This window comes from Cnephaeus nilssonii (genome assembly GCF_951640355.1).
Source record: "Cnephaeus nilssonii genome assembly, chromosome: 7".
Classification (NCBI taxonomy): domain Eukaryota; kingdom Metazoa; phylum Chordata; class Mammalia; order Chiroptera; family Vespertilionidae; genus Cnephaeus; species Cnephaeus nilssonii.
Genome location: NC_137078.1, coordinates 46,018,280 through 46,037,885, shown reverse-complemented (window position 1 = coordinate 46,037,885; position 19,606 = coordinate 46,018,280).

Below are 19,606 nucleotides of genomic sequence, written 5' to 3'. Positions count from 1 at the left end.
GCAGAGGCAGTTAGAGAAAATCATGTCAACAAGGGAGGCAGTTGGGGGCGAGATCAGGCCGGCAGGGGGTTAGGGGCAATCAGGCCAGCAGGGGAGGGCAGTTGGGGGTGATCAGGCAGGCAGGGCAGAGCAGTTAGGGGCAATTAGGTAAGCAGGGGAGAGCTGTTGAGGGCAATAAGGCCAGCAGGGGAGCAGTTAGGGGTGATCAGGCAGGCAGGCAGAGGCAGTTAAGGACAATCAGGCAAGCAGGCAGAGAGGTTAGGGGCAATCAGGCAGAGGAGTTAGGGGCAACAGGCAGGCAGAAAGAGTGGTTAGGGCCGATCAGGTAGGCAGGCAGGTGAGCAGTTAGGAGCCAGCAGTCCCAGATTGCGAGAGGGATGTCCCTGATTGGAGAGGGTGCAGGCTGAGCTGAGGGAACCCCCCATGCACGAATTTTGTGCACCAGGCCTCTAGTGACATTATAATAACATCAATTTCACAGGACTGTCCTTGATATAAAGAAAGAATTTAATAAGCACTAGCTTATTAATGCTTTTGGTCATGGAGGTTAAGAAGGAAACTGCAGTTTTTGGTAGTCTGTATTCATTGAATAACAATTACACTAGAATTTAATTTTCTATGTTTTCTTCACAAATATTTAGGACTTGAAGCGTAACTCTTATTTTGCTGTTATTTTATCTGCAAAACCTAATAATTTTTAGTGCTGAAATCCTTTGCTTGATTCTAAAAATAGGTAAATAGTTTAATTTAAAATAATATACTTGAACATTAACCTAATGTTTTTATATCAGAGGAGGTAACCGTCTTAAGCTGGTTATCAGCTCATGTCTCAAATATTATTAAAGATACATGATGTAAACTTGATTTCAAATTACAAAAGAACCAGTCACTTTTGTACTATTTACTTCTCCCCATAGGCTTTCACTTCACCGATATTATGAAATAATCTCAATAATGACAGGCTAACTGCTTGATTGGTATATTGAATGTTACTTTTGAAATGCCAAGTAATGGCATTCTAAGATGCTTCAGTAAGTCCAGGAGATGTGATGACAGTAGCCCCTTTATTATTATAAGATTACTATAGATATGGGTTGCAGGAGTATGTAGGAAACCTGTTGAGGATATGGAAAATATGCCCAAAATAAATTTGATACTAAATTAATTTCAGCTAAGGTAAGAATTTTAATAGCTTTTCAAATAAATTTGTATTTTTCATAAGGATTTCTTACAATAGCTTCAAAATTTAAAATTCTTCAAACAAAATTGGTTTTAAAAATTTCAGCTGGCTTTATTTGTGCTGGTACTGTAGTCAGTCTCTATATGGTTCATTTGAAAGAGTTCAAAGAATATTGAGAGTGAATGTATAATTTCATTCAAATTAAATATTTTAGTATTATTTTAACTGATGAATCAGTTCTAAGAAGATGTGCAATAACAGTTTAATAAATATAAATGCCAAAAAGGTACAAATTCTTACTGAGTGACCCAATTGGAAATCAAATTATTGTGTATTTTCAAAATCAGAGATAAGGCATATTTTATATTCCATGTGTCCAATGTAAGGAAAATATTTCTTTACTAGAGTATGTCATGCACAGTATATTTTTTATTTGCACAATAGAAAAGTCATCACTTTTAATTAATGAATCATCCATAGATATAATTTAATTCACTAATTCATTCAAAGTTATAGATATTTAAAAAATTATAACCAGATACATATTTATTTTCATTACTGCATAATAATGCAAAGAATTGTCCCCTCAAATTTTGTTTGAATGAGAAAATATTTTAATGTATATTTTCTTAGTACTCTTAGAAATTCATTTTAAGAAAGACATGAAAAAAATAATGTTTTTCTTTTTCATCAGATTAATGGGATTTACAGTGAACATGAGTGTATTATTAAGGGATGACAAATATTATAGTTGGATGAAATTAGAATAGGCTTAGTAGTGAAGATGAATGATGTTACTTATCCTGTCTAATAAAAGTGTAATATGCAAATTGACTGTCACTCCAACACACAAGATGGCTGCCCCCATGTGGTCAAAGACGGCTGCCCTTGTGTGGACACAAGATGGCTGCCACAAGATGGCCAGCAGGGGAGGGCAGTTGGGAGGGACCAGGCCTGCAGGGGAGAGCAGTTGGGGGGGACCAGGCCTGCAAGGGAGGGCAGTTAGGGGTGACCAGGCCTGCAGGGGAGGGCAGTTGGGGGGGGGGCAGGCCTGTAGGGGAGGGCAGTTTGGGGGGACCCAGGCCTTCAGGGGAGGACAGTTGAGGGGGGACCAGACCATCAGGGGAGAGCAGTTAGGGGCAATGAGGCTGGCAGGGGAGGGCAGTTAGGGGTAACTGGGTTGGCAGGGGAGGGCAGTTGGGGGGGGAAACCAGGCTGGCAGGGGCGGGAAGTTGGCGGGGGGGGACCAGACCAGCAGGGGAGAGCAGTTAGGGGCAATGAGGCTGGCAGGGGAGGGAAGTTAGGGGTGACCACCGGCAGGGGAGGGCAGTTGGGGGTGACCAGGCTGGCAGGGGAGGGCAGTTAGTGGTGACCAGGCCAATGGGGAAGGGCAGTTAGGGGCAATCGGGCTGGCAGGGGAGCAGTTAGGCATCAATCAGGCTGGCAGGGGAGTGGTTAGGGGCAATCAGGAAGGCAGGCAGGTGAGGAGTTGGGAGCCAGCAGTCCTGGATTGTGAGAGGGATGTCCCAAATTGTAGAGGGTGCAGGCTGGGCTGAGGGACACACACCCCCATGCACGAATTTCGTGCACTGGGCCTATAGTCTCTCTCTCTCTATATGTAAAAGGCTAAGTGTCCGTCCGACAGGTAGCAATGATGCACACTGACCACCGGGGGCAGATGCTCAATGCAGGAGCTTCCATGACACACACTGGCCATTTAAAAATAAATGGCACCATGGACCTGGTGCTGACAAACCAACACTCGACTTCCCCCAAGTGGGACACAGGCCCCACCACCACCCCTGAGTGACACCCCACCAAGTCACAGGCAACGCTACCAAGACCACATTGCGCAAAATGTGGCCCACAGCCCAGCCCAGCTCGGAAACGGTTGCTGTGGGCACCGGGTAATGACGTCACATAGCAACTCCCAGCTTCCTCTCCCTAGCGACTAGCCTCTTTGGAGTTTTTCAGCATAGGAACCCGACTTGCTTTATAGCCAGGTGCAAACATTTCACAGTTTAACCAAATGTTTGTGAAGTGTTTTCACATGCCTCATCTCATTTGATCCTCACAGAAGTCCTGGAGTAGGTAGATAGGAGACTAGGTAGAATCCTATTTTCTTTTCATTAGCAAGATGCAAATAGTGATATTAAAATATTTCTTCTAACTAATTTCCTTTCCATGTGCACAAATCTGTGCACTGGGACACTAGTTTAATCATAAAACCTAAACAAGTTATGTAACTAAAAGGTATTTTTCTTATCTGAAAAATGTGGATAATCTCTCTGGCCTATTTCACAGAGTTGTTATGAATATAAAGTAAACCAAATATTTGCAATGTTGTTTGAAATATTGGAGAAGTGAATATAAAAGTAGGGAATTGTAACCCACCCACCATTCTTTTGACATTGTTTCTGTAAATGCTGACTCTAACTAATATGTAACTTAGAGATAAATAACATGTTTGTGTAAGAATCCTAGGAACTAACTTCAGAATACACAGACTCCTACTCTTAGTCTTCCCAGTTCTGGGAGATTTGCTGACATTCAACCTTAACCAGGATGATGTAGAACCAGGATGACAAAGACCAGGATGACCCACGCCAGACCATCACTTGACCAGTTCTAAGATCCTTATCAGAATGGACTGTGTTGGTCTGCATGTGGAGAACTTTTCATTCCCACCCCTTAATTTCATAGTTCTGTTTTCCCTCCCCCTCCTTATAAAAACAACTGCCTGCACTGAGGAGGGAAAATGGGCTTTGCACCAAGAGTCTCCCATCTTGCCTGGCCAGCATGGCTCAGTGGTTAAGTGTTGACCAGGTGGTCAGGGTTTGATTCCCAGTCAGGGCACATGCCTGGGTTGTGGGCTCCATCCCCAGTGGTGGACATGCAGGAGGCAGCTGGTCAGTGATTCTCTCTCAATGATGTTTCTATCTCTCCCTCTCCCTTCCTCTGTTTGAAATCAATAAAAAAAAACATATTAAAAAAAGTGTCCCCCATCTTCTCAGGTGTCTGGCACTTGAGTAAATCACTTTCTTTTTTCATCAGCATCTGTCTTATGAGTTTGGCTTTTGTGGTGGCAGGCAGTCAAATCTTGGTTCTGGTTCTATGAAGATATTCAAATATAGTTGCCTATGATTGGCCATGATTAGTTTTCATAAGGGCACAAAATACATCCAACTTTATTTTTTAATTCTTATGACCATTCTCTTTGGCATTATGAATCAAACTTGGTGAATTTAGGGTTGGCCTATTATGGTTAGCACTATCATTTTCCATTTCTACTACTTATGGAACATTTAGCCTGAATCCAGTTCAGTTTATATTAAAGTTTGTCCTCAATTGCTTTCAAAAGGAAGGCAGCTGAAACTTATCTAGAAGAAAACCTGGGGCAGTTCAGAACTGTTGCCTTCTTGGCAAGTTACAGGCATATCTAATTTCACATTTTAGGCATGTATAAGGAAGAAGGGTGTCTGATGGAGATTCACAGTACTTGAATTATCAGAGAAGAGACTATAAGCACAGCATTTTTGATGCTTCATTTACTAAACAAGCTGTTTCTTATTGATATATTAAGGAAGTCACTTCAGCTGTGTACTCTGGATTTTAAAGCATAAATTTAAGTACAAATGTGCAGCGTGCTGTATGATAAAGTTAAAATCACAATGGACTTAGCCCAGAACATCTGCTCTTCCTGCCAATATCCCAAAAGACATACCCTTTGGTCTGTTGTTTTTAGATGGCAACAGACCATGGATGATAATGACATTTCTAAAATAAACAAAACCACTCTCTTGGGAAATTTGACACCACCCATTCTTTTAAAATAATTCATTTAAATAAACTAAATTAAATGTATTTATCAAGGGTATACTATGAGTTTAGGAGTTCTGAAACTCTAGGGTATTTTTATGTCCTCATTATAAAAGTGATGCCTGAATCACATCTTGCCAGTTTAAAACTCTGAAAGCTTAAGCAGGGCTAACTTCAAACATTTGGCAAGAAATAATATTTTTGTATTGTTTCACAATTTTGCAAAATGTCTAACAAAGCACAAATTGAACAGACTGAAACCTCTTTGGTCCTGGTAATTAAGTATTGCTGTGGTTATAAATTCAAAAATTTTAAAACATTAATTAAATATGTAAGCTATCAAGATTCATTAATTCCCAAAGAGCAATAATTCTATGGCCTTCATTTAGGAAAAGCAAGCTGATTTATGCCTTTTCATATGAATGTTTTGGATATTTGTAGGCATAGCCTGCATCTCTACTATGCTTTGATCACAATTTACCATAATGTTCCTAGGAATGACAATAACATATATTATAGGTTGAATAATATTTAACCTGCACTAACATAGACTTAATTGTACCTTGAGGGAAAGAAAAGAGCTTCTTTAGCACTGTAGGCAAATTTATTTTATTCATTACATTTACATGCAAAATCTAGATTAATTTACTTGGATAATTGAGGCCTCAAGCTCAAGTATTTCATTAACTATTCAGATAATTTAGGCAATATTTTATTTCTATTTTATCCTTGAATTATCTTGATAATTGCTTCTTCTTCACTTGATTTTCTTTTTTTTTGGGGGGGAGGGGGGATAGAGTAGAAAAATCCCTCAGTGTCGTTTAAGTAGTTTTTTTTTTAAATTATTATTTTGCATAAAAAGTCTTTTTGGCATAATATATAATACATTTAATGACTGATCTTTAGTTACCTACTTCCTTTCAATGCATATATATACATATATATATATATATATATATATATATATATGTATATATATATATATGTATATATATATATATATATCTTGCATGCAAATGGATGTGTATTACATTACATCGTATTACATATACATGTGTATATACTCACATATGTACACATGTATAAATTTTTTCCAGTTGTAAGTATTTTATCTTTACTGGATTCAACAATCCCACTGATGTCCCTATTCAGCATATTATTAGCTAATCTTATAATCACCACTAAATGCATTACACCCTGCACTTGGAATGATCACATGGTTGGTGTGGAGAGTGGTGATGCTATTTGTGCAAGCAGATTGGTAAGAAACTACTGACACAGCAGTGAGTTGCTTTTATGTGGCACTCATTTGAGGGTAAACCACTGGAACAACAGGGACTAAATATCGGAAGGCTTCTAATAAGCCTCCCAGGGATGCAATTGGTGGACTTGACTGTGTTAATGAATCTGAAATGTTTGTGTGACTGGGCACTTTACTTCTCATTTTTTTTTCCAGACATTTTAAGCTATTTCTAGCTTTTTTTCTTTTTTTTTTCCCCTTTTTCAAAAGGACCATGCTTTGTCTTAAGATCTCTTTTCTCTTATCAACTCAGATCTTTTAAAGGTTTTGCTATCATATGATATTACTCCTTACAATTTCTTGTCCTTGTCACCTACACTAAAGTTTTAGCTCCACAGTATCATTGTCTCTCTTTCTTCTCCTTTTATTATTATTTTGGAGATTTTTGTATACTTGGTAAAGACTCAATGTACATCTAAGCTTCTTGGTTTTCTGTCCTCCTCTTTTATGTTGATTATTTCCCCTCTTCCTCTACTATCCATTCCAAAGATGGAGATCTGGACTAGCACTGCCCAATAGAATTTTCTGCATTGATGGAGTTGATTTATCTCTGCACTGTCCAGTCTAATAACCATTAGCTATTGTTCACTAACCAGTAACTATTGTTCACTCAGATTGTTGTTAGTGCAACTGAGGGAATGTATTTGTAATTGTGTAATTTTAATGAATTAACATCCTATATAATAAAAGCCTAAAATTCAAATTGTCCCCTCAACCGGGAGTTCGACTGGGAGTTTGACCAACTGCCCATGGCCCCTCCCCCTGGCCGGCCCTGCCCCAGCAGTGGCAGCAGGCAGCTGGGGGAAGGGAGGCCCCGACCAGCAGCCAGCAGCTGCTAGGTACCCTATCCATGTACGAATTTCATGCACTGGGCCTCTGGTTCAAATTATAATAGTCAAAGTCGCTAATAACTATCATATTGGACAGTGCAGTTTTTGAACTTGCCATCACTATTTATTGTATAAGATGAAAAATCATAATACAATCAATATGCACTAGGCCCATTATATCTAATTCACATAATATGTTTACTTAAATATTGTTCAAATTTAACAGGTGCTCTAGGCCTTTGCCCTTATCTGCTTTATAGTTATATCCCTCTTTTCCCAGTCTTCATTTTATTTTACATTATTATAATGACTCTCTTGACCCATATTCCTTCTGTCATACTCCACAGGCAAAGCTACAACCTCTAACCCATTTATTGCACATTTCATATGAGAAGAGGACTAATTAAATGGCCTGAAAGAAAGAAAACACAGATGTGCTGACTTGTCTCACTTTAAATTTAGCATCATGCATTGCTCTATACTGTCAAAAAAATCTTACTCTGCTTTTCTAATTATTCATGCTCCTATTCTTCAAAATGACCAGTTCATGCCATATGTTGCCTCAGATATCAACATCCCCTCTTCTACCCTCAATGATACTTGATGATATTGCCTAATATTTCACTGAGAAAATAAGAGACATTGGACAAGACTACTTTATTATTGTACTTAAAAAAATTATTTCCTACCTATATCTTTTTTAATGTCCCCACAGTCTTGTTGAATGAACTTCCTTTTCTTCTAACATACAACAGAAAATGAGTTTCAAACTTAAAGATTTTGTACTTATTGTTCTCTCTCTCTCATCTAAAAAAATTCTATTTAACTCCTTCCTGTTATTCATGTTTTATTTTCAAAGGGCATCTCCTTTTTGCGGACTTCCTTAACCAGATTATATATTACCTCTTTTCACTGACATTATCAATATTTATCCCATTGTCCTGTTTTATTATCTTTATAGAATAAGGACCCAATAAATTTACCTTGTCTATTTGTTTATTTGTATAATGTCTGTCTTCCCTGTGACACAAATTAAGTTTATCTTGAGCATAAGTATTGGTGTGTTTTAATCACTTTATTTTCAGCATCTAGAATAATGCCTGAAATATTGTAGAGCTCTAAAATTTTGTTGAATTGACATGTAAATGAAGAGATGAAATACAAGAAATTGTTCTTTTATATTCAACCAAAATATCATCTCCTCTTGAATTCTTCATTCTTTTCTATCCATATCCACAGATCTAGAAAAAGCGTCCCTCCTCTGTGTTCTTATAGAAATGTATAGCACTTATAGATACTTAAATATGTCTTCTTCATGCCTTTCTATACTGTGAACTTGTGAGAAATGTTTGAAAATTATTAATCGTTCTATATACAGTATCTAATACAATAACAACCTATAGTAGGTACTTTATTAGCATATTTGTCATGAATGTTGATAATTTTGGAGTTTCTGCACTATTTTTTTCCCCTTCCCCTGTTGATTGTCATCAATGACAATTCAGTTCTCATTATAAAAAAAGATTTTTCATTTTTTATATGTAGCATAGATGTTTTCTTTGACATTCATCTCTATTGTTTACTTGACATTACCTCATCAAACACAGTCCTTCGATAGAATTCCCCATATCAGTAAACAAACCATCAGACATTGAACATCTTAGCAACACAATGTTATTATTGACTCTTCCTTCTTTCTTGCTATATTCATGCCCTCATCAGGTCTTCACAAATCTATATCTAAACAATATTGCAAAACTTCAGTTCTCTGTCTGCACTGCCATGCCTCATGTCCAGCTACCATTTCTGGCCTGGACTTTTGAAATAACCAAACAAGTAGTCCCTCTCATCTATAATTGTCTCCCTCCAATATATTGTCCACATCACTGTTAACTGATCTATTAAAAATGGACATCTGAGCCCAACCAGTATGGCTCAGTGGTTGAGCATTGACCTATGAACCAGGAAGTCTGAGTTCTATTCCAGATCAGGGCACATGCCCAGGTTGTGGGCTTGATCCCCAATGGGGGGTCTTATAAGAGGCAGCCAATCAATGATTCTCTCTCATCATTGATATTTCTCTCTCTCTCTCCCTCTCCTTTTCTCTCTGGAATCAATAAAAATATATTTTTAAAAATATAGCCCTAGCTGGTTTGTCTCAGTGGATAGAGTGTCGGCCTGCCGACCAAAGGGTCCTGGGTTTGATTCCAGTCAAGGGCATGTTCCTTGGTTGCAGGCCCCTCCCTGGCCTGGTCCTAGTCAGGGCTTGTGCAGGAGGCAACCAATCGATGTGTTTCTCTCACATCAATGTTTCTCTCTGTCTTTCCCTCTCTCTTCTACTCTCCCTAAAAACTAATGGAAAAATATCCTCGGATGAGGATTAACAAAGGACATCTTATATTTATCACTCTACTCCTTTAAATAACCCTTTGTTTCTGTTATTCCTTAGGTGTAAAGACCTATGTTTAACAGCTAACCTGAGCCTGACACATACCTACTTCTCCAGATTTGAGTCACTCCATTTTCCTACACCTATTTTTTAAAAAATTATTCCAGCCTCAGAACCCATTCTTGCTATTGCCATTTTTTTCACTTGCTTAAGCATCTACTTGGAGGCTATTTTCATTTCTGATATTTTTAATTGCCACTGATTATTCAATTTTGGGATCAAGATAAAATGTTACTTCAAAAAGAAAGACTTTTTTGATCCCAAATCAATTCTGTTCTCAAAATCCTATGTACTCTTATAACTCCCTGCCTTTATGACTAGTGGAGTGTCTAGATAAATCAGAATGATTATGTTACACTGAAAGTGACAATCTACAATGACAAATTTTTCTGTGCACCAGTTTTTCATATACTTTTCATGAAATATATCCTTATAATTTTATGAACAAGTGTAAACCTTCTTATATTATATCCTCAAATTATTATATGAGTCAGGCAGGCTAAATATCATCATCTCCATTTCACAGGGAAGAAAACTGCATTTCAAATTGCCAAGTGCTGTAGTGACAGAAGTGGTACTTGAAGCAAGGTATTCTGACATTAACCTCATGGTATTTCTTTGACCAGCACAGCTAGCTTTGTGAGTGCAATCACACTGATATTTAAGCATATTTTTCCAGACTCAAAGAAACAGATAAAAGTAACATGCTTATGATTTATAGTATTATTTTGTTTACATAAATTTTTGTTGTAATTAAATGACCTGATTTTCACTTACCTTAACTCTATATTATGTTCTTGATGGTTGTTCACCCCTTTTAAGTAAAGGGAGGAAATACTTCTTTTTAGGATTCTGGTTTTAAGCTGTTGCAAGAACAAATTTTTCTATACCTACAATTTATCCTATATAATAAAAGCCTAATATGCTAAGTATCTGGTCATCTGGTCGTCTGTTCAATCAATCAAAGTGTAATATGCTAATGATATGCTAAGGCCAGTCAACCACTTGCTATGATGTCCAATGACCACCAGGGAGCAGAAAGTCGACCGGTAGACCAGTTGCGATGATGTGCACTGACCACCAGGGGACAGATGCTTCGACTCATAGGTTAGTTTATTGCTGGGGTCCAGCCGATCAGGACTGAGCAAGACAGGCTGGACATGCCTTGGAGCCCTCCTGTGGTCCCTCCCTGGCTGGTTAACCTCCTGCATTTCTTCCCAGCCCCGATCATGCATTGGGGGGGTCCCTTGGTTTGGCCTGCACCCTCTTGCAATCTGGGACCCCTCAGGGGATATTGGAGAGCTGGTTTCAGCCCCATCCCACAGACCTGGCCGAGGGACCCCACTGGTGGATGCATTCATGTACTGGGACTCTAGTAGCATAATAATAATAACCATTTTTTAAAAAGCCAAAACATACATCTTATATTCACTAAGGTATTGTTTTCTTAGAAAACTATGAGCAACAAGGATTTAAGAACAATTTTACCACATATTGCTCATGAATAAATTCTCTCTTCATTGTAAAAGGCCCCATCTTTGCCCCATTATTAGGTGAAATAAACCCAAGGACAAAGGAAATAAAAAGGTAATCCTTTTGGCAATCTTGTCATGCATTTTCTGCAAAACATTCCCTGCAGTGCAGGATTGTTCAAAGCTTCACATGCTGAGTCTAGCTTGCTGTGCAAAAGAACTAGCTATTTCTTGCTGAGAAATATTTTCTGTAAAGGAAAAGGAACTGAGTGACTTGCTATATTTGCATGGCCCAAGAAGATATAGTCTGGGCAAGCCGCAGTCCATGCCTCAGTGATCCCTTGAATGCATGCACATAATATGCTCTGTGTCCTTATTGGTTGAAAGGGCTTAGCCTTGAGAAAGAAACATCTCATTTAATGTTACCATCTTTTTACCAAAAAGCATCTAGTCCTACATCAACAGTTTGTATTTTACATTTTCCACTCTAAATATCTATAATTTTTTAATGCTGTTAGTACTTGATGTTAAAAAACATGTAACATTATAAAATAACAAAAATACACAATTCATGTGATATTTATAAAACAGATAACATCAATTACTGAAAGCCTGAAGAAAGTTTCATCTTATAATATTCCCCAACCTACCAATAGAATATCAAACTTCAGAAGTTTAGAGGAAATATAGCTGGGATTGGAGAGTGACCCTTTTCCACTGTTGGTCACTTTGAGAACCAAGGATACAGACTGATATAGAAAGTACTTTAAAAAAGGATGTTGCCAGAAAAAAATACCTTTTTTTTCCATGTATGAGACTGTGTCCATATGTTATAGTAGTTGTTTTTCTTAGTTAATTGTCATGCATCCACACATTTGAAATTATATTAATGTATTAACTTATTGAGCATATTAATGTAAATAGTACAGAGACGATATGCATAACATGTCCACAGATTTTTATGATTGCTTGAATATATGGTTGTGATATTACTAGTGTATTATCTGGCCAAAATAGTCCATACAATAAGAAATTGAAAATGGTTAAAATGTTTAAACTATTCTTCAAAGAATTTCTCTCTTTGTGGTATTATCAAAATTATAAAATTCAGAATTCTAAAGGTCCTCTTAAAGATTACATTTTTCCTGGTATTTCATAGTGGTCAACATTTCCCAGATACATTTAGTTAGTGTGGATGGGGCCTTGATTCATTCTGGGCTAGTGTCCTCTATTGGATGGCAAGTTATATATTGTTTTATTTATTTTATTTCCATATTTGGTATGTAAAAATTCCAACACATATTAGGACTAATTATAAAGCATGAAAAGATAAAGCAATAAAAAAATGAAACTAGGCTTTAAACTGAACTTTCAATAACAAGACCTCAATTTCTGTGGTTGAAATTACTTATCACATAAATAGCTACAATGAAACATTTTTTGAAAATACCCATGAGTAAAGGATTACTTGGCTAATAAAACATTATCATCTTGATCTTTTCATTTTTTAAATTTTAGCCTGAAATCACTTAGAAATATTATAAATTAAAACAAATATTAAGAATGGCAGATACTTACTAAATGTTTGTAAAATAAACATCCTATCTAATAAAAGCCTAATATGCAAATTGTCCCCTTGATTGGAGTACAGCTGGAAATTCGACCACTCGACCAGTTGCTATGATGCACACTGACCACCAGAGGGTAAACGCTCCAACAGGTAGGTTAGCTTGCTGCAGGTGCTGGTGGGCTGGACTGGAAAGTGAGGTGTGAGGTGAGAGCCATCAGGAAGCTCCCAGGGTTTGGCCTGAGCCCCAGGGCGAAGGCGGGCGAGGGACCGGGTGGCACGGGAGGTTGCTACACCCGATCTGAGAGCTGTGGACTGTGCGGCCCTCTGCATCCTGTGGCATTCTCAGTGCATAATTTATAATCTTCAGAGCTGCTTCTTTTTATTTGTTAAATTTCACTAACTACTCCAGGAGAGTGGGTAGCACCATTTCAGGAGGATGGGCCAGGGGTGCCTGCCTGAGGCCAAGGGGTGGCCTTGGGCTCCTGGGGATGCAACAGAGAGGGGGGTGGGGTTGAGTCAGAGAAACAGAATCCAAAACTTGACAGGAAGCAGGAGGCAGTGAGGGGCAGAGGGTGACAGCTGCGCAGGGGCCTAGAAAAGCTGCTGGGTGGGGGCAGCTGGGAGCCCGGTGCCTCTCCCACAGGACGGGCTCCACCTCCCTCACTCCTCCTCCCCGACCCATCACCCCAGCTCTCCTCCGAGGCCAACTGGACTCGCACTGCACAGCTCCTCACTGCAGCATGGCCTTGCACAGCCCCGCCAGCACTGCCTCGCCCATACCTCCTCACCCACCCTGCACAGCCCCACCCCATCCCACATAGCCCCACCCTGCAAAGCCTTTGGGGATCTCCACCCCTGGAGGAGAAAAGGGGAGGTTGCAGACAGGAGGTCGCAGGAGGAGAGGGCAGAGCAGAGCCTACCAAGTTAGATGGAGGGAGGGGAGGGTGAGACCCCACAGGGCTGGGGACAGAGATGTGTGGGGAAGGAGGGTCGTGTGGAAGTGTTGTCCTTGGTTGAAGTAGAAATCCTGACCCCATTTTACAGACCCCAGCAATGTGTGTGTGTGTGTGTGTGTGTGTGTGTGTGTGTGTGTGTGTGTGTTGGGGGGGGTGGCGAAGACAAAAGAGCGTGTGAGGGGACTGGATGGATGGAGAGCAGTGACATTTGATTCATGGCCTATTTATTTTTTGTTTTTGTTAATATATTTTTATTGATTTCAGAGAGGAAGGCAGAGGGAAAGAGAGATAGAAACATCAATGATGAGAGAGTATCCATCTGCTGCCTCCCACACGCCCCTTACCGAGGATTGAGCCCACAACCCAGGAATGTGCTCTTGACTGGAATCAAACCCAGGACCCTTCAGTCCACAGGCTGTGGCTCTATCCACTGAGCAAAACCATCTAGGGTAACACATAGCCTATTTAAAACCACTGCAGTAGGCTGAGCAGGGGTCTTACCACGATGGTGTTACTGATAATGAGGGTGTCTCTCCTTATGTTGGCCTAATTGGAACTGCAGCGAAGCAAAGGCACACCCATGGAGCCTGCAAAGGGTTTCCACGCACATGATGCAATTTACTTCATGTGGCAGCTGAAGTGGGTGAGCAGAGCCTTGGAAGGACATGAGGTCTCCAAGACCAGGGGCTGGAGGGACAGTGCATGCCAAACATTCAACACCTTGAGTTATAATCTACATATATAAAAACCTAATATGCTAAGTGTCTGACCGAGCAGCCGACCAACCATTCGCTATGATGTTCACTGACCACCAGGGGCAGATGCTCTGACCAGTAGGTTAGCTTGCTGCTGGGGTCCGGCTAATCGGGACTGGGCAAGATGGGGCCAGACATGCCCTGGAGCCCTCCCTAGGGCCCTTCCACAGTCCCTCCCCAGCCATTGGCCCCGATTGGCCCTGATCAGGACTGGGCGAGATGGCCCTGATCAGCTCCAATTGCCGGCCAGGTGGAGAGAGCCCCCCACCCCCCGCCCCGTGCTCGAATTTCGTGCACCGGGCCTCTAGTATTTTATAAAAGTTTAGATATATTTAAGTTCTAAAACTTTCTTCTGATGTTAACATCTTACATGTGCATTAGAAGCAATTAACATTGGTGAATTACTATCAACTTCAAATTTTACTACTTTTCTCATGAACATTGTTTTTCTGTTCTATGATCCAATCCAAGATACCACATTGCATTTAGTAATCATGCTCCTTAGTCTCCTCAGCTTTGTGACTGATATAGAAAGTACTTTTAAAGGGGATGTTGCCAGAAAAAAAGACTTGTTTTTCTGTGTATGAGACTGTGTCCATATGTCTCTATTTTTACTACTCTTGTCACTTTTGAAAAGAAGTTGTCAGGTATGATGTAGCGTGTCTCTGAATTTTGATTTGTTTGACAATTTTCTAATGCTTAAATTGGGGTTAAGGGTTTTGGGAAAGACTAGCACATAGTTGAAGTGACCTTCTCATTACATCTTTTCAGAGATTACAGGATATCAATGACATATTCCTATTGATGTTGACCTTGATGAAGTTAATGTCTGCCAGGTATCTCCATTGTAAAGTCTTTTACTCTTTCTATATTTAATTCTTTGGAAATAAGTTACTCTTTCAGCTCACACTCAACTAGGAAAGAATCAAATTCTACTTTCTGGAGAGAGTAAGGTCTACATAGATTATTTGGAATTATTTTGTAAAGATCCACCCCATTTAAGTTTTTATATTGAGATGTAGAAATTGCACTATTTTATTCAATTGAAATTTATTTTCACGACTTTAATTTTTAATTGTAAACCTATCTGGCTAACCTACAATTCTCTCTTTGAGAACCTAAAGTAAATGGTAATAAAGGAAAGTTTATGTTGTTTAAAATTGTTTTCCTATCTGGTCTATTAGAATCCAAAATGCCAGAATAACCCATTTATTTCATCAGTGGGAAATCATGGGAGAAAGAAATGTGATATATGTTGCTGGATCTAGAAATGTTTAGTTTTAAGTTTAATAAATTGGGTAAGGCATAACAATATACTTCATTAAAGATACATGTATATGAACAAAAAGATACATGTATATTAATATATGGGGATCTGACTGCCAAAAATAATAATTTTAAGCATTTTGAGATGTAACCAAACATAACTGGGTGTTTTGTTTTTTCAGAGAGATGTGATATAACAAATCAAAATTACAACTACATTCCAAAATTGAGGCACATATTTTCTAAAAGCCTCAGCATCAAGGGATTTGAGTTCATGCTTTCCTAAGAACTAAATGGCCTGCTCTCTGTGACCTCAATGGGCAAGCAGAGACATAAAGAGGTGATATATCTAGCACACATATTTGTCTATGGCTATTAAGTGCCTTATAGTGAGTAACAAAACTTTAAAATCAATATAGATTTTTATGGGAATCCAATGAAGAGATTTTTAAATAAATAGGTTAATTCCTATAAGAATGTGGCTGGCTACATTTGACAGATATGTTTTAAAAAGAGCATTGCTCTGCTAAGCCATATGTAGAAAATCTGAATGATCTCAACTTTGGAAAATATATTGCTAACATCATATAGAATACATTATATCATAAGAAATGTTCCTTATGATGAGATAATGGATGAGGAAATATTTTGTAAATGAGAAAAATCCTCACAAATGTTAGTAATGATTATTAGAGTTATTACATAATAATTCTCAATCTACTGCTTAGAAAAGGTGTCAGTTTAATGACAACTCATACTTAATAACACTGACAGCACTGAACTATGATTTCATCTGTAGGTGAAATATTTGGCTTTGAGATATTTCACATTTTTTTCTCCCTCTTCAATAAGTTCTCTCTAGATGAGACTATTTTCCAACAGTGAAATCATTCTTGGCTCAACTAACTTTCACCTATTCCATGTGGCGTTAGACAGGGATACGACAGTTCACCAGGTGGCCTATATTTGTATTTTTGAACAGAAGTAACATAGATAACAAAGCAGAAAAGTTCTTGCTCTGAAATTTCCTCTTAACCCACCAAAATGCATAACCTCAACCAGAAATGGAAAGGTAAAAGTCACCCAAACTATGAGGAAATTTAACTTCACTTCTGTTGATTCTATACATGATTTTCTCAAAATGTCTCCTTTGTCCATCCTCACTGCCACTCTGATTTAGACAACTTCAGCTCTCTATGCTTCCCTGTGCCCGCTACTCCCACTGGATCCTTCACTCTGCAGTGTGGCTTTCTGCAAATGCCTTCTCTGATTTTCTGCCAGATTGATCTTTCTAAAATTTAATCTGATCATAATACCACTGTTCATATTAAAACCTTCTAATATCTTATATCACACATGATAATTTCAGAATTGATGCTGCTTTGTCTTTGGATCTACTTTGTTCATCAGTTTATTTTGTTCAAGTGGAAAGAAGGCCAAGAGACATGAAAAAAATTCTCAAAGTCACTAATCATCAGAGTGATGCAAATAAAAATGACAATGAGGTATCACCTCACACCTATCAGAATGGCTCATCAAAAATCAACAAATGACAAGTGCTGGTGAGAATGTGGAGAAAAGAAAACCAAGGAGAGTGCTGGTGGGAATGTAGACTGGTGCAGGCACTGTGGAACACAGTATGGAGTTTCCTTAATCTGGACCACTCTTACTGAATCTTTTGAAGAATTTCTTCCATACCTGAGGATGGTTTGAGTGCCATTTATGTGTTCCCATAGCCACTCTGTGTGTATCTCATTGATGTACTTTAAGCATACTAGATTACTTTTCTACCTATTTTCTGATCTGCCTTCTCCACCAGATGGAAAAGTCCTTGGCCTGGAAGTATACTGTTAATCATCATATTCCCAATATGTAGCACAATGACCAGAGTAAAATAGATATTTATTGACTATTTGCTAACTATACATTGAAGCTATGTGTGCAAGAACAGTATATCCCCCAATTAAATGATATATTTCTGTGATACAGAAATACATTTCAAAGAGAGCATTCTCAACTGTTTTTATGGTGTAAACATTATATCAATTTAATATTGTATGAAGTTTCATAAAATAAAATATTTGGAAAATTCATAGATCAGATACCATAATGAATTTCTGTCAGCATTTCCTTGTTCATTTCTTTACAAAGTTTTACATTATTCAAAACTATTCTTTATATCTATAATGTCATAACCTCAGCCTGAGAATCAAGGTGAATTTTGATGACATTTTTATCAACAATTATGGAGTGATATTACAGATTCACAAAAGTAATTAACTTTTCTATTAAAACATTGTAATTTGGAATTTCTTACATATAGATATTTCAAAGTGTCTAAAAATAGAAGTAGCATGCTCATTCACAGTGTATAGAACACTTTTAAAAATTAACATGTAAACAAAATGTAAGCCATTCATTAAGAAAGCAAATTCAGCCCTGGCTGGGTGACTCAGTTGGTTGGACCATTGTCCCATACACCAAAACTGTTGTGGCTTCAATTCCTGATCAAGGCACATAACTAGGTGGTGGGTTCAATCCTCAGTCAGGGAGCATTCGGGAGGCAACAGATCGATATTTCTCACATCCACCTCTCTCTCTTTCTCCCTTTCTCTCTCTCTCAAATAAATAAACATATTTAAAAAAAAAAAAAAGAAAGAAAGAAAGCAAATTCAGTAATGGAGTTGGTTTGAGATGCCACGAAGCACAAATCCCAGCTGGTCTGAACATCATTCATGGGCAATGAAGCATAAGGGACCCCGCAGAAAGGGAACTAGTAATTGAACAATCACTGCGGTATTGTTGAGAAAACCTTATTTTCTGTAAGCCAAGATTACAATAATTGAGAACACTTGGAAGGCAGGAGCCAAATCAGTAAATAGTACTTTTTACCAAATCCCTGCCTTTTAGGGCTCTTCCCGGGTCAGGGAGGCTGTTCCCACCTGGGAATCATTGCAGTGGTTCACTTCCCACCAAATAATTCCGCACAGTTACTTAAAGGGGATATTATCTCTTGCTGTCAATAGCACTGCATTTGAATAACAACAGTGGAATAGCCCGTAATATTAATCTAGTATGCTTAAATATCACAGGCACTTTAGAACTATCATCTTACTTAGCTATTAATACCTTCAAGGAGAAGTTGTACCACATTATACGTTAATGTACAAATACAGAGATAAAAGCACATGTTCAAGTTAACGCAGCTAAAAAATGATAGGACAAAAATTCAAAACCATTTCCTTTTGGCTTTAGAGCCCAAGATCTTAACAAAATAATAACAATAATAATAATAATAATAACACATGATAGCCTCAGAAAAGGAATGTGTCACATATTACCTTTATTTTGAAAAAAAAAAGCTATGCTTCTCATTAATTTTGCTTTGTAAAGAGCTATTTGTTTCAAAATAAAATAGACTATTCTACTTGCAAATAGGGAATTAGATTTGGGAAATTTCATTTTTAACTTAGGTAATGTTTTACCCTGATGAGATGTCTGGAGTTTTTTTTTTTTAACATATTTTATTGATTCCTTACAGAGAGAAAGGGAGAGGGAAAGAGAGCCAGAAACATCTATCAACTGCCTCCTGCACACCCCCCACTGGGGATGTGCCCACAACCCAGATACATTCCCTTGACCGGAATCGAACCTGGGACCTTTCAGTCCGCAGGCCAACACTCTATCCACTGAACCAAACCAGTTAGGGCTGGAGGTGGTTTTGACATTGGAAAGTAATGCAAAGATAGTGATTAAAGTTGTCACATGTTCTTCCAGTTGTAAGAATGTAGTAATTTGTATTACTTTCTTTTGCTACCAGTTTTATATATTCTCTACAGTACTTCTATTTAGACATGTTTTTTTTAAAAATCTTTCGTTCTTTTTGTTTATTTGTTTAAGGCATTGTGATTGACAGAAATTATTGCAGAAACACAAATAAACCAACTTAGAACTTGCAACCCAAGGGAAACAACTTGTATAGCTAAGGTAAATGAAGACACTTGCAACT